This window comes from Coptis chinensis, chromosome 3 (genome assembly GCF_015680905.1).
Source record: "Coptis chinensis isolate HL-2020 chromosome 3, ASM1568090v1, whole genome shotgun sequence".
Taxonomy (NCBI): domain Eukaryota; kingdom Viridiplantae; phylum Streptophyta; class Magnoliopsida; order Ranunculales; family Ranunculaceae; genus Coptis; species Coptis chinensis.
Window position 1 is genome coordinate 99564990 of NC_141458.1, and position 13666 is coordinate 99578655.

The following is a 13666-nucleotide window of genomic DNA, read 5'->3' on the forward strand; positions in this document are numbered from 1 at the left end:
CGCAATAACATGGGATTTGAAGCACTTGTGGGTGCATCACTGATGGGCATATTGACGTGTGAAATTGAGTATGTATAACACACAATAGTTCAATTTAATTAAATGTAAAAAAGTAGTGGAAAAACTTGATTTTTTTCCTAATAAAATTGGGGTTAAAATAATAAATTGACACGATTTTATTTTACTAGATTCACCCATAATGACTCGAGTTGCATAGCCACGGGTTAAATTCTAATATGATTTACATGGCCGATATGTATAAGAAAAAAGTGCACTGGAGTGAACCTCGAGTGAGCTGCAACTGAACCTCGGCAGAAACAGTATCGTCCACTGGAGCAACTTTCACACACGAGAAATCAAGTATATCCTTCTCTTACATACCCTCGTTTGTACCGTCTACCCAACAAAGTAACATAAATGGTTTCCAATGTCAAGCTAAATGCCGGTGGAGTTGATCGGACGGGTACATATGATGTGGGCTTGAACGGACTCCTTGGTGGGGGGCAAGTTTAACGTTGTGAAGCAAAACAAAATCTTCCGGAATGTAGTCCTACCTCGTATGGGAACATGTTACAAAACTGATACGACTGAATTCTAGAGATTCTAATGCACAAGGCTATGCAAGCTTTGAAAATACATTATCCTTTCAACCAAGAACCTAATAAAGGACATATCACCAAAGGAAGAACAAAGTGAAAATGTAATAGGAACAGCAAGCATCAACTAAACAAGATACATCATCATAAAAAAGTCTTCATACACAAATCTAAACCTGTGCAGTGCCTCAGAAAGACAGGTGCACAACAGCAAAGGGTAAACAAGATAAAGTGATAAAAGAGTTCACCATTCAGTCTTAAGGTCTGTACCTCAACGAGACAGGTACAAATACACAGCAAAGTCAATTGCAATTTAAATGGAGAAGCAGCATTTGAGCATGAAACCAGGAAATATGTAAGCTGAACGCCTTTCAACAATTGCGTGCAAATTATTACCAACTAGAGCAACACAGAAGACCACACAGTGAAGGAGCATGAAATCATCATTATTATCGTTAGACTTATCAGAAACCATCAAGTCTACCCAAACAGCGCACAAGGAATTTTTTCCAATGGCAGCAACACGTCCCAGAACCTGGTCATCATGAGGAGAAGAAATCCCTATGTCTTGGACGGGCTTTTCAAACCACTTATCGACAACCAAATCATAAGCAAGCACTTTGCCATAATCGAACACAAACATCACACCATCTAGAGAAGTACCTGTAGGCACTAGGCACCCAGCGAGGACGTTTTGTCATAATAGGGGACTTCTCAATTTTACACCAAAAAGACTTTTGGTGTCAAAAGAGAATAGGTAACCCACCGTGCACACTAACAAGTATCATTGAATAACTATCGACCACAGCAAAAGTAATCCAACAGGTTTGCTGACTAGACGAGGTGGGTCAGGAAGAGCGGACCATAGGTTCTGTTCGGGATCAAAAACCTCACCCCAAGTATTTGGAATTTCAGAGCCGAAATAAGTTCCAAATACATAGACCTTCCCTCCTGCAGCGACTACTTGGGGCTTAAACCTCTTGGCAAGCATACGTTCTTCTTTTTGCCACGTTAAAGGATGTGACCCCTCCAACAATATAGAATTTTGGTCCCACGGCGAAAAAGGCAAAATTAAGAAGGAAATCAGAAAACCTAGTCGTGATAACTGGAGAGAGACTCTGAACGGATTTGGTGCTCTTGCCAGTGTCCACCTTGTATATAGAAAATTCATCCCTACCATAATCTTTGTTTAACACGAAACAATATTTATCCTTCTCGGGCTCGTCGTTTATCGTCTTCTCTATGGAAATACATTCTTCTTTACTGTCGTCACTAACGGGTATTTCACCTTTTCGGGTTCGATCCTCCTCTTCTTTACTGTCTTCACCGTGTACGAACTTTCGTCTAGCATTGGGTCTTCCATCTTCTTCTCCAACCCTGGTGACCAGCGATTTTGAAGAAAGTGACGAATCGGATCTGAGAGATTCTAGGTATACGGATTCTGCTGCGGCTAGAGGGTTTCAACTTGCTAAAACATGTTCTCGCCTTCTTATACCACCAAATCCAAATGTCACGTTTTGGATTGCCCAACCCGCCAAATTAACGGGTAACCCGACCCGCGACCTGTTAAGCTTGCGGGTCAAACTCAGATCGAGACTTTGGGGCTGTTATCGGTCCGATTTTTATGGGTTCCTATATAAACCGAACATATATATATATACTTGGTTTTCTAAATGTCTAAACCGAGACCGAACTTGAACAAAAATCAAGATGAAACCGAACTGACTGAACCGAATGTTCAGTTCGGTTGTCCGTTTGGGCTTTGTATCAAGCTCCAAATCGAAGCATAGTATTGATCACCATCCAAATGAATTTTAATAAATATATTGAATAGAATTGATGCCAAATTTAAGCATGTTGACAAATTATAACGCCAACCACAAGAAGCAAGTATTTATGTTTATACCCTTAATGTGATACACATTCGCACATGCTTTTTGTGTAAATTCATGTCAAAAACGAAATCCGCGCCCAAATTGAATTGTACATCAAATAGCCTAACAATTAATACCGACTTAATTACCACTTAATTTCCATTAATACCGATTGACTAAGGGTTTCTCTCTATCGTAAATAAAACAAAAAACAGTTTCTCTCCATCGTCTCTCACCTTTCTTTCTCAATCTCCCAAACCTACCAATTCTTAAATATGTAAAAATATAAAAAATCATGTTTTTTCCTGATTTTTGAATGGCGCCATTAGTTTTCTTGTCCTCACAAGACACAAGCTTAATACTTGAAATTGCTATCAATCGCGTAAGTATTAACATAAGATGATTGAGATATTCTTTTAATTTTGTTAAGCATCATATGTACTGGAATGAAGAAAAGTAGGTGCATCTGTCTTTATGTTTACTGATTGTTCAAAACATTAAACTAATATGGATTTTTGGTGTATTTAGTACATAATCTTCTGCTGGGGCATTGGGATTGATCGCACAACCGATTACTTTTTTATGGATCGGAGAAAGTGGATGTGATAGTCTTGCGTTTATCTGTGTGGCTTCTTAGAATAACAAGGTAAGTTGTTTGTTTTGTACATGGAAACACCAATTATTCTCACATCCATTGTGACTTTTAGTTTCCTTAAATCAAACATGATAAGTTTATGCTTCCTTTTGTTTGATATTGTGCTTCCAGGCTGCATTACTTTTTTTTCCAGAAAGTCACGTCAAAGGCCCCAATACGATCCAAAGAAAACTGATGAAATAAAAACCGAAGGAGAGGAGACAGATCTATATGTGGATTGAATTCGACTTGAAAATATGGAACTCAGGTATTCATTTGGGCCTCAGTGGCTGATTTCTAAGTTGTCTGCGAGGTGTTGATAACTTGATATAGATTTTCTGTGATTTCTAAGACTACTAAATTTGCATTAGGGAATGTATATGTCACCCCAAAAGTACTTGTAATTATAAACTTTCCTTGGGTGGTGATAAGCTGACAATAAATAAGAGTACTAACAAAAAAAAAAAAAAAAATTATAGGAGAAGTGTAGTTATTTACAGCATTTTGTTGCGACTTAGAGCATTGAACTAAGGCTCAAGGAACCGGTTGAATTCTTTTGTTGTACGAAAAGAGCTCTGCTTTGAACTCTTGATTGGCTGGAATGGAGCTCCATATATAGGGGAGGGATAGAGGCACATTCATTATGCGCACATTATAACCACATTTTCGACATACAAATGAATTAAGGCCTAGTTTTTTGTGGAGATGATCTCCCCACCATGAAGATCATTCTCACAAAAAATAATAATATTTGGATATGTCTAACCATATTAAAATTAGTGTTCATTTGTGTTCATTTTTGAATTTTTCATCTTTAGGTCTAAAAGTTTTATGAGCATGTTATAATGTTAGACTTCTTTGAATGAGCTGAATTTTTGTGAGCATGTTCTCCATGGTAGGGAGATCATATCTACAGACCTTAAGAAAGGAGTAGAGAAGATGTCTTTGAGTGATCGTGGTTTATATATAATCGTGGTTTCTTTTATTATTTTCATGAATTTTTTTTTGAATGTGATATTGGTCGATGTATGAAGCTATGAGTGCATAAGAAGATCATTAGACACATCTCAAGTGAGGTACAAGAATAGGCATCTATTGAAATCCTTATACCATTTACTAGAAGTTAATTTAGAAATCTTGCATCAATGTTTCAATTTGAGAAAACAAGGGTTTTGATGTTGTTTTTTTGTTAGGGTGATCATTACTATAGTAGTTATTGCGATACTAGAATCAGTAGATTATGTAAAGGATAACTAATATTAGTATAGTTAATATGAGCTTAATCACGATAATAGCAGGACTAAAGTTTTGTGACCATTAACATGGAAGCATCTTTGCTTCAACATAAATTTGTTGCCTACAACATGCTTCTTGAAGAGACAACAGAGCCATGTGAATCTTTGCAATAATTTGTTTGGGAATTGACAGAAGCAATCAATACAATGACCCCAACTTATCGCCATGCTAGATTCGTTTGACGACACTTTATAGGAAGTGTATATTTCTATGTTTTAATTATCCTTAGATATGTATTAGTAGGTAATTTAACACTGAAGTCATTGCCTATAAAATGGTGTATATTTTTATATTTTAATTATCCTTACTCTTTAGCTTTGTATTAGTAGTTGACGTGTTCACCTATCACACTATCAAACTATCTTATACTTCTCGTGAATCTTTCAACCAAATAAGACCCACTTAGGAACAACAGATGGTTAATGTATAGCACTTTGTCAACTCAAAAGAACCATTGCATTTTTATATATTTTTCCCTCATACTTCAGGTCATAGTTTACGTTATGCTCAATCTCATTCATTTCTTTGATCCGAAATGTGTTATATCACTTCGTTTTCTAGGCGGGTCCAAGGGATCGGACTTTTGAGTGCACATTTGCACACTTATGAATGGTGAGTTGGTGACTATTTCTTGCTAGATTACTCTTGGTTAATCGTTATCATAGGGTTATATATATGAAATGATTTTTTTTCCCGATAATCAGTTATATGAAATGCTTGATAGCCCATATATAATGGTTCTAACATTACCCTACCTGTATTTGTTACATCTAATTTTTCGTTAGTGAGAGGACTATGCACATTGTTGTTGCAATTTTCATACCTTAATATATAGAATATTGATACATCAATTCACGAAACAGGTTTGGAGTATTTTAATGGAGGGATAACAACAGTCTTCAACACTTAAAATGACGACGATGGTGCTGATTAGAATGTTTTGGAGTGGCTAATAGTCACGCGAAGGCAAGTAGAAATTATAGGTGCTTCAAATAGAAAGCAGGTCATTCACATTTTTGAACCCTTTTCTCTTGAGATATAAAAGTAGTAGGCTTAGAGATGAGAATACATACTTTGGTATAGTTTATAACAATATTGGTGGAAACTTAATAGAAAATTGGGATCCATGTTACAGGCTATAAAGAGGACCTCTTATGCCCTCTTCTTCCTCGATCTCCCTTGGAATCATCAATTTCGGGAAGTCCAATTCATGAATTTGATTTTCAGGTTATGTTGATCCAGGTGAGTTTGAGGATGATTAATGTTTTGTTGATTCCTATTTGGCCTTTTCATATAAATAGGAGTATGTTTTGTCTTTTGAAGAAGAACGTTCTTATTACTAAGCTTATGCGAGGGTGTAAATTAGCACTATTACTACATTGGTTCTGAAACAATACTAGCATCATCACTTTATTGAATTGGTAATATATGTTGAGTTAGTACTGTGATAAAAATATTTCTAAAGGTTGTCCATCATATCTCTTTGTGATTACTGCTCTGCTAATTGTTTTGTTGAATCACTACACAATGCTTTGCTTATTGTTTCTTCCTTTTTTCAGTTGGTATAGAACTCAGTTCTTTAGTTTTATTTTATTTTGCAGATAATGTATGGTCCTATTTATCCTATAAGATTGGGGCCTGCACTTAATTTCTCGGTGTTATATTTTGAAATTCTGAACTCTCCTGATCGTGCTTGCAGTTTGTCAAAGCGGGCATTGTAAATTGATTTGTTTGACAACCATGCTTACACTCGGTGATGTTGTTTGCTTCTTTGTACGTATTTAATGGTTGTGGAAACTCAATGATTTTTAAAAGTTTGTAATCAAAATCATGAAGGTTAATATCGTGCTTCGAACACAAGTGTACGTACTCCCTCAAAATATTGAAGTGGTTGCTTTTCTTATTTTTATGTCGTGTTTCGTACTTTCATATATTGTACCACTTTGCATATACCAGTATTTGTAGTACTTAAACATGTTTTCTTTGTAGTTCTATTGGTGGTGTTTCACCTCTATTTCTTAGGACATCAAGGTGACTAGAATGCCCTTACTAGGATGAGTATTTGCTTAAGGCACCAAACTGGAGTTCATCTTGATGACCGTGTTAATTGCAAACACTTAGGACAAGGCCAACTTAATTTTAGAGCAATAAATTCAGCCATGATAGTGGAAGAAAGATCTACAAGTTTCTTTCATGTTTTTTTTACAGGTAATGTATATGTCACAATTCGGCGGATTGAAAATTGCAGGGGTTGAAGTGTCTGATGTGCTCAATGAACTTGCTGCAAAAACTCTTGTGAATTGAAGTTCCTGTCTTTGTCTATCCCTCGTTAATTCATTTGTCCAATCACACTGGATATAATGAATTCACCCTGCTATGCGTCTAGACAGGTAAACCTTTGGCCATTATGTTTTATCCTTTGTAACAAGGGCATCCCATCGCTTAAAAGAATTTCTATGTTACTTTTTAAGTTCATTATTTGTCTCTGTTCAGTACATATAGGATACATGCTAATGGGGAGGGTCTTTATTTCTACATATATTTTTTTTTTGCTCTTGAACAATATGTTAACCTTAATTACCAATGGATTTAAAAAAACAGTATAGGTCCAAAAGTTAGAAATACCTATTTTGTTGGCATCTCCATCTCTCAAATCAAAACATGTTAAACCAGAATAGTTAATTGGTGGGTTAATGGTGAGAATAAGAAGTGGTAAAAGAAACAGACGGTTATTATCTCTAACTACCCCCGTAATTGGAAGACTAAAGAGAGGTACTAATTAGACACTTGAGTGAACTAGCCATGCAACCCGACCTGTGGTCACCTGGTCGGGCATACTATTCTTAAACCCATTATGTGTAAACCTGTTAATTTTTAGGCTTTTAATTTTGGTTGATGTGCTTAAGCCCATTTGTATAATAACATTTTCTATTTTATTTAGTATATAGTTTTTGTTTTTGGTCCTTAATAGCTTATGCATCTTTTGATGTTTCAGTTCTTAGCGACAACATTATGAAGTTACAAATATAATGAATTGAAGATTATAACTTCGATTCCTTTTAAATTAATCCCAAACTTGTTAACATAACATAGAAGAGTAGTGAATGTTATTGACGAACAATTTTAAGAGTAAGAAAGTTCTCACATGTTATTTAACAATGTTAGCAAACCATTGTATTCAAAGTTTCTCAGTGAACGGAAATTATATGAGTTATAACTTTTATGACGTGGGCATCAATAAGAACTTAACATGGTCTTATATCAATGGCCTTTTATTTTCCTTCATAGCCAGCCAAAGAACCTCACCTAGTGATTGTGTGATGCAATCCCAGCCATGAAGCAAAAGATGAGGTAAGGGCTGTGATGCTTGCAGCTTGGTGAAAAAGGAGATATTTGTTGCTGAAGAGTGGTTGCAAACTTCTAACTTAGCTTGAAAAGAACACAAAGTTAAAAGAAGACTATAAAGCTTGAAGATGAAGTAAAGAGAAAATGATCATTAGAAACACAAAAATGGACTGCCATTGCCATTGAACATATCAGTAGACACAAAAATACGAAAAAATTCCGCACGTTTAACTTTATATTTCTCTTTCACATTTCACATAGAGAGCAATACATTTACATAACTAAATTATCTCATTAGTAGTCCTAAACTCTCACATATTCCAAAAACTCGTTCAAGTGTACATTTTTTTTTTCTTTTTCTTTTTTTGCTAGGTAACAATAGAAGGATTGCGCTAGATAGGGGTCGAACAAAAAACCCATTTGCATAGTCTAATCACTCTGTATGGTATACCACACAATTGTTTTCTGCGGTGATCCTTTATTGTTTGGTACTTGTACGACGATAAATAGTTGCAATTCATTGTGCACCATGAACATATCTGTTGTGCACCTTGAAAGTGGTCATGTGATCAGCCTCAGATCTTTGCATCCCTAGAGTCTGTTCTACCACTCGTTCTGTAATGCCGAAAGAAGGTCAATATACCACACAAATTCAAAAGTCTATACCAAAAATCTAAGATATATGCTTATATATATAACAAACATGCATATTGTGTACATCTCGGTTTTGTAATTGTGCCAAATTATGTTGTTGAGAGTACTCGTCCTATAATGTTAAAAAAAGCTCAATATGCCACACCAATTCAAAAGTTTATATAAAAATCTAAGCTATATATGCGTATATATATAACAAACATATTGCATACTTCGAGTTTAACTATATTTCTTGGAATTTCAAAAGCTAAATTTGGTACTCTCGTGGGTGAATGACACGTGGGAATGTTTCAATAACAATAGCACATTCATAAGTTCTTGTACTACTATGTGATTACATCAGTACATACAATTTTAGAGAATTTTAACATACCACACCAATCCCATGCTAAACCCCATTTCATATGATGCAGGATTTCGTAGTCTACAGTTTGGAGCATCTTTTCAAATAAATTCATCGCTTAATGACAGATTAAGTACTTACAATTCATGTGTACTTGGTCCCCATCTATATATTCCCGGCCATCTTTACTTGCATTCTCATTTATCACTTTATTACACAAAAACTATACGTACAATTGTGTATATCTCGAAAATAATAACGGCTCTATCTAAGGTTTTCTCGCTACCATCTATTTATGGAGCCATGACGACGTGTGTTAGTAACCATAGTATGTCTTCTATAAGATAACTTTCTGATTCTTAATAAGATTATTATTGACAACGCATGATTGGTTCAAGAATCTACACGTACAACATAACACCACATATAAAGTACTTAGACTTCAAGCAAAAATTTAAACTTTGAAATCTATGAGCAACGCAAACTTTCTAAAGAGTTCTAGACAATTTCAGTCCTATGGTAAACAATGTCTGTAACACAAAACTTACGTGTCAACATAAAATTTGCAAAGTTGTGTTTGTCACTTTAGAATATAGATGCTTCAATAATGAAAAATAGGAGAAAAACTACTAAAGCCACTCAAAATTTATATAACAGAAGTGAAAAATACTATTGCATTTTAAACACAGTGTATACATACACCTTGACATAAAACCTTGTTGAGCTTAAAAAATGGGAGCATAGATGCTCTAACCAATAGTAAGGCACTCTTCAAGAGCTTTGAATCTATGAAAATCTAAGTGTTCCATTGCAAAATAAAATAAAATAAAAAATAAATAAATTCATGTAGTTAGTATTATAGTTACCTGTTAAATCATGAGATAGATCACAAGTGGTAGGATGCAAATTATGTTTCTCACATGCTCAACTCACCAAGTACAACCAATAGAACATATGACAATCCTAATTAGACGACTTTAGACTCTTTGATTGGACATCGAATTTCACCAGTCATAATGCAAGTTCTTGAAAAAGCTATAAAAGAATGAAACTTACCGTCCCTAACAAAATTTTAACAATTGTGCTACAACCTTAACACCAACAGCTTAAGTGGCATGCTTCAACTCAAAAACCATGTACATGAAAAACCACAATAGCAACATTTCATAATGTCACGGCTTTCACGCTAGCGAAAAAAATATAAGTTCTCAAGTTTGGAAAAATCTAAGAACTCGGAACATATGTTTGCTTCATAGGCACATTAGGGCCTAGGGGGTCTCTTTCATAGGATAAACTTGTCCATTTCTTTTGTCGAGAAGCAGGGATCTAGTTAGCCTAATTGAAGCCAATTTACTCCAAATATACACTTGCATTAAATCCAGTTAACTTACACAAAGAAAAAGGAAAAAAAAAAAGATCTTAGCATTGAAACACATAATATATGGTGAAAATAAGCTTGCTTTACATAAACAATTTGATTTTTTTTAAGAAGGTTTAAATATGGAGAAGTGTTACTTAATCTTTAAAGACCTTTTAAAAATATAAATTAATAGTTACATACTGAACTAGCAAAAGCCTAGGAAAAGTATATATCAGTAAACATTCATCCACTCGCAACAACCTAATGACATTAAAGCTTCATTCATATATATTATTTTCAATTCTCATGGAACAAAGTTTGATAATTAATCAGGTGATCTATGTATCAAAGGAGCGTCAACGTGTATGTCTAGCTTGCTGAAAGTACATAAACAACTAACTATAGGGGTTGGTTATCATAGTAAAATTCAACCAAGCTCCACTACAATAGTGATGGTATGTGGCTCATAATTGGAGGGCTATATCGAATAAAGAATATATAAAAAACTAAAATACATATTTTGAAGAACAATGTATACTTGTTTTAAAACACAAACTAAAAGTTAAACAATCAATGCAAAAAAAACCTATTAAAAGAAAAAAGAAATGCTTAGCTTGTGTTATATCCTGTTATTTTCTCTCAAACCATTTCGTTCGCCAGACCCTTTGTCATCTTCACATTGAGCAGTAGAAAACTTCAGAGCCGCTTTAGATGCATTAGCCACAGCCTTTACAGCATGAAGCTCATTGTCTTACAATAGTTTGAGGTAAAGGACTGATTATTTGTAGAGGCAAGCTGAATGCCAGAACAAACACAAATGCAATCAACACAAAAAGGTCCTACTCCTATAAACATAAAATTCGGCACATAACAAATGAAAATAAAAATCTTTCTCTACTTTTCTTGCTCTAATTCTTTTTTCTTCTATATTCCACTTCAAATTTGATCCGTCTCAACCTACACAAAAGGTTACACAACAACAATAACAACAACAACAAAAATAACAACAACAACAACAACAAAAATGTAACAACAGCTATTATAATAATTGTCTTGACCGAACCTTATTCCAAAATTCTACTTCCTTGGCACCCGAAAACTGCTACAGAACTCCAATTGCATTCTTTTGCCCACCTAAATTCAAAATCAATGGTTCAATAATATGTGGTAAAATGAATGGTAAAATAAATAACTTCACGTCAAACTTGACCACATCCAGTGAGCTCATTCAAGCACACTCATTTTCAATGACATGGATTCGTCTAGAAAACAATGGCTATGATGGACAAAATTGTTAAGCATGGCTTCATTAAAGCCAGGAAACCACCTACATTCATTTTGTAGTGCCCAATCTTTTTCCACACATGCTTCAGACTTCAATTCTTGCAAAGCTTCAAGAAATTCCATAATTTCCATGGGGATGGGCTCGAGAATATCAAATCAACCACACAACACCATACATGAATCTATAACATTATAATCAGATAAGACTATCCCCTGGCATGTTTTTACTACGTAAGTAGCACTTAAACCAATATATTGTCACATAAATACATAACAAAAAAAATATATGGAGCATCTGGAAATAAATAGGTCAATTTCAAAAACCTATTTCAAGATCGATTAAAAGTTATAAAGAAATAAATAAACCTACAATGAATTAGACTTAAGTGAGAGACCAATCGAACACTTTACCAATTGAACGCTTTCAACAACAAATTTGAACCCATAATGAAGAAACCTATCCATAGAAAAATAAGAAGCATCTAGAGACTATTCTTGATGAATTCTTTGACAGTCGAAATTGGTCTTTGAATCACTTCACCTGCTGCGATTCTATTCACAACTGATTGTTCGAGACGGTACTGTGTTGGGTTTTTAGGAATCTAGAATTGGTATGGGGTTTGGGTTTCAATTTTGAATTTCATTAAAACCTTTTACAACTCCTGTAAGAATCAAACATAACCAAATTTTGAAAAAGAAACTTCAAATACCTCAAATGCACCTAAGGAGTTCTACCTAAAACATATTTGCTGGAAAACCTTTGGCATGAATCAAATTTTTTGGTAAGATAGCTACTACGTACTGAAGAGAGAAGCTTCAACCTTGAAAAGACTTGGACTTAGGGCGAGTTTGACGAAGAGTCATTTTTGTGAGAGTTTGGAGTGTTTCACGAAGGGAGTTCGGGTTTTATTTCTATTTTCCATAGTTAATTACTCAATTACCCTCAATGTATAATTCAAATAAGGGCGTGCACTTGGTTTTCTTATTTCAAAAGTATGTAAAAAGATCAAAACATTTTTTTTTTAAATTTCAAAATACACCAATAATAAGGTTAAATAGGTAATCTATGTATTAATTATGTTTTAAGTAGGGACTTTTTAAAAATTGAGTTGATATGTATACAAAGTTTAGATCATATACACGCTCAAGCACGAATCAATCAAGTACCTAACTTACATGCACGTTGGAATACACTTCGATTAAAGGTATCGTTCCACACCTAAAGACTAGAACTTTAAAGTTGCTTCACTAGAATTACTACCTAGGGAGCTCGTGAGAAGGATTTTAAAAGTGGTTATTTGAACTACTCAACTATGTTGCTTGAAGTTCAATTACTAAAACTTACAAAAACTGATTTTCTTAACACAAAAGAGATAGAGAGAAAGAAGGGTGGAGAGTTGATTCAACTCATGTTAAACCATTCTATAATTAAGAAGCCTTAATCATATTGTCTTTAACTTGTTTTAGGTTCATAGACAAACCCAAAACAAGTTAAGACGTCGATCTCTAACAACACGAACCTATTTCTAAGCCGATCTTGTTAGCATGAGATATTGAATTGATATTTCATCTCTGAAATACCTTTTCAACCCCTGGTTCTATTCAACACCAGCTGCACAATTTTTCAGAACCCGGATTGAATTGTTTTAGTGTCACTAGGGTTGCGCATGCGAGCTTGTCCAGAGGTCCAGGCTCCAATCTTGGACGATCACTGTCATTTTGTGACATGATGTCAAATACAACCTAAGTCCTAAGCATTGATCCAGGTCTCCATAACTACAATTTGATCTTCACATGAGCGTCATTAACCCTCCACCAAGGAGGATTTTAGCTCATGATCCTTAGATTCTATAAATTAAAGAGAATTCAATTGATAGGAAGAAAAGAGAACAACGTTAAGGAAATCCTAATTTGACAAGATAGTATTTTTATTAAAAGGCTTTGTGAAAACTTATACAAAGTTTAATTACAAACTTAGAACTAGAAAATGTAACTTTGCTAACTTTTGAGCAAAATGAAAACTAAACTAACTTAAGAATGCCAAACTTGTGTCTTGCCAATGAAGACTACCTTTTAAAGCAAGAGATTGCTTCCTTTCTCTTTTGCTCCACGTGAACTCAACTATCCCATTAATGCTCCTTTTGATTTTTTCTTCAATCAAGACTTTTGGCACATTTAATTTCAACTCCCATCATCCAACTAATCAAGACTTTGTGATTCCTAATTTTGTGCCACCTATCAAGACTTCTGTGCCAAAGTGCTTGACTTGTGTGGAAGTTT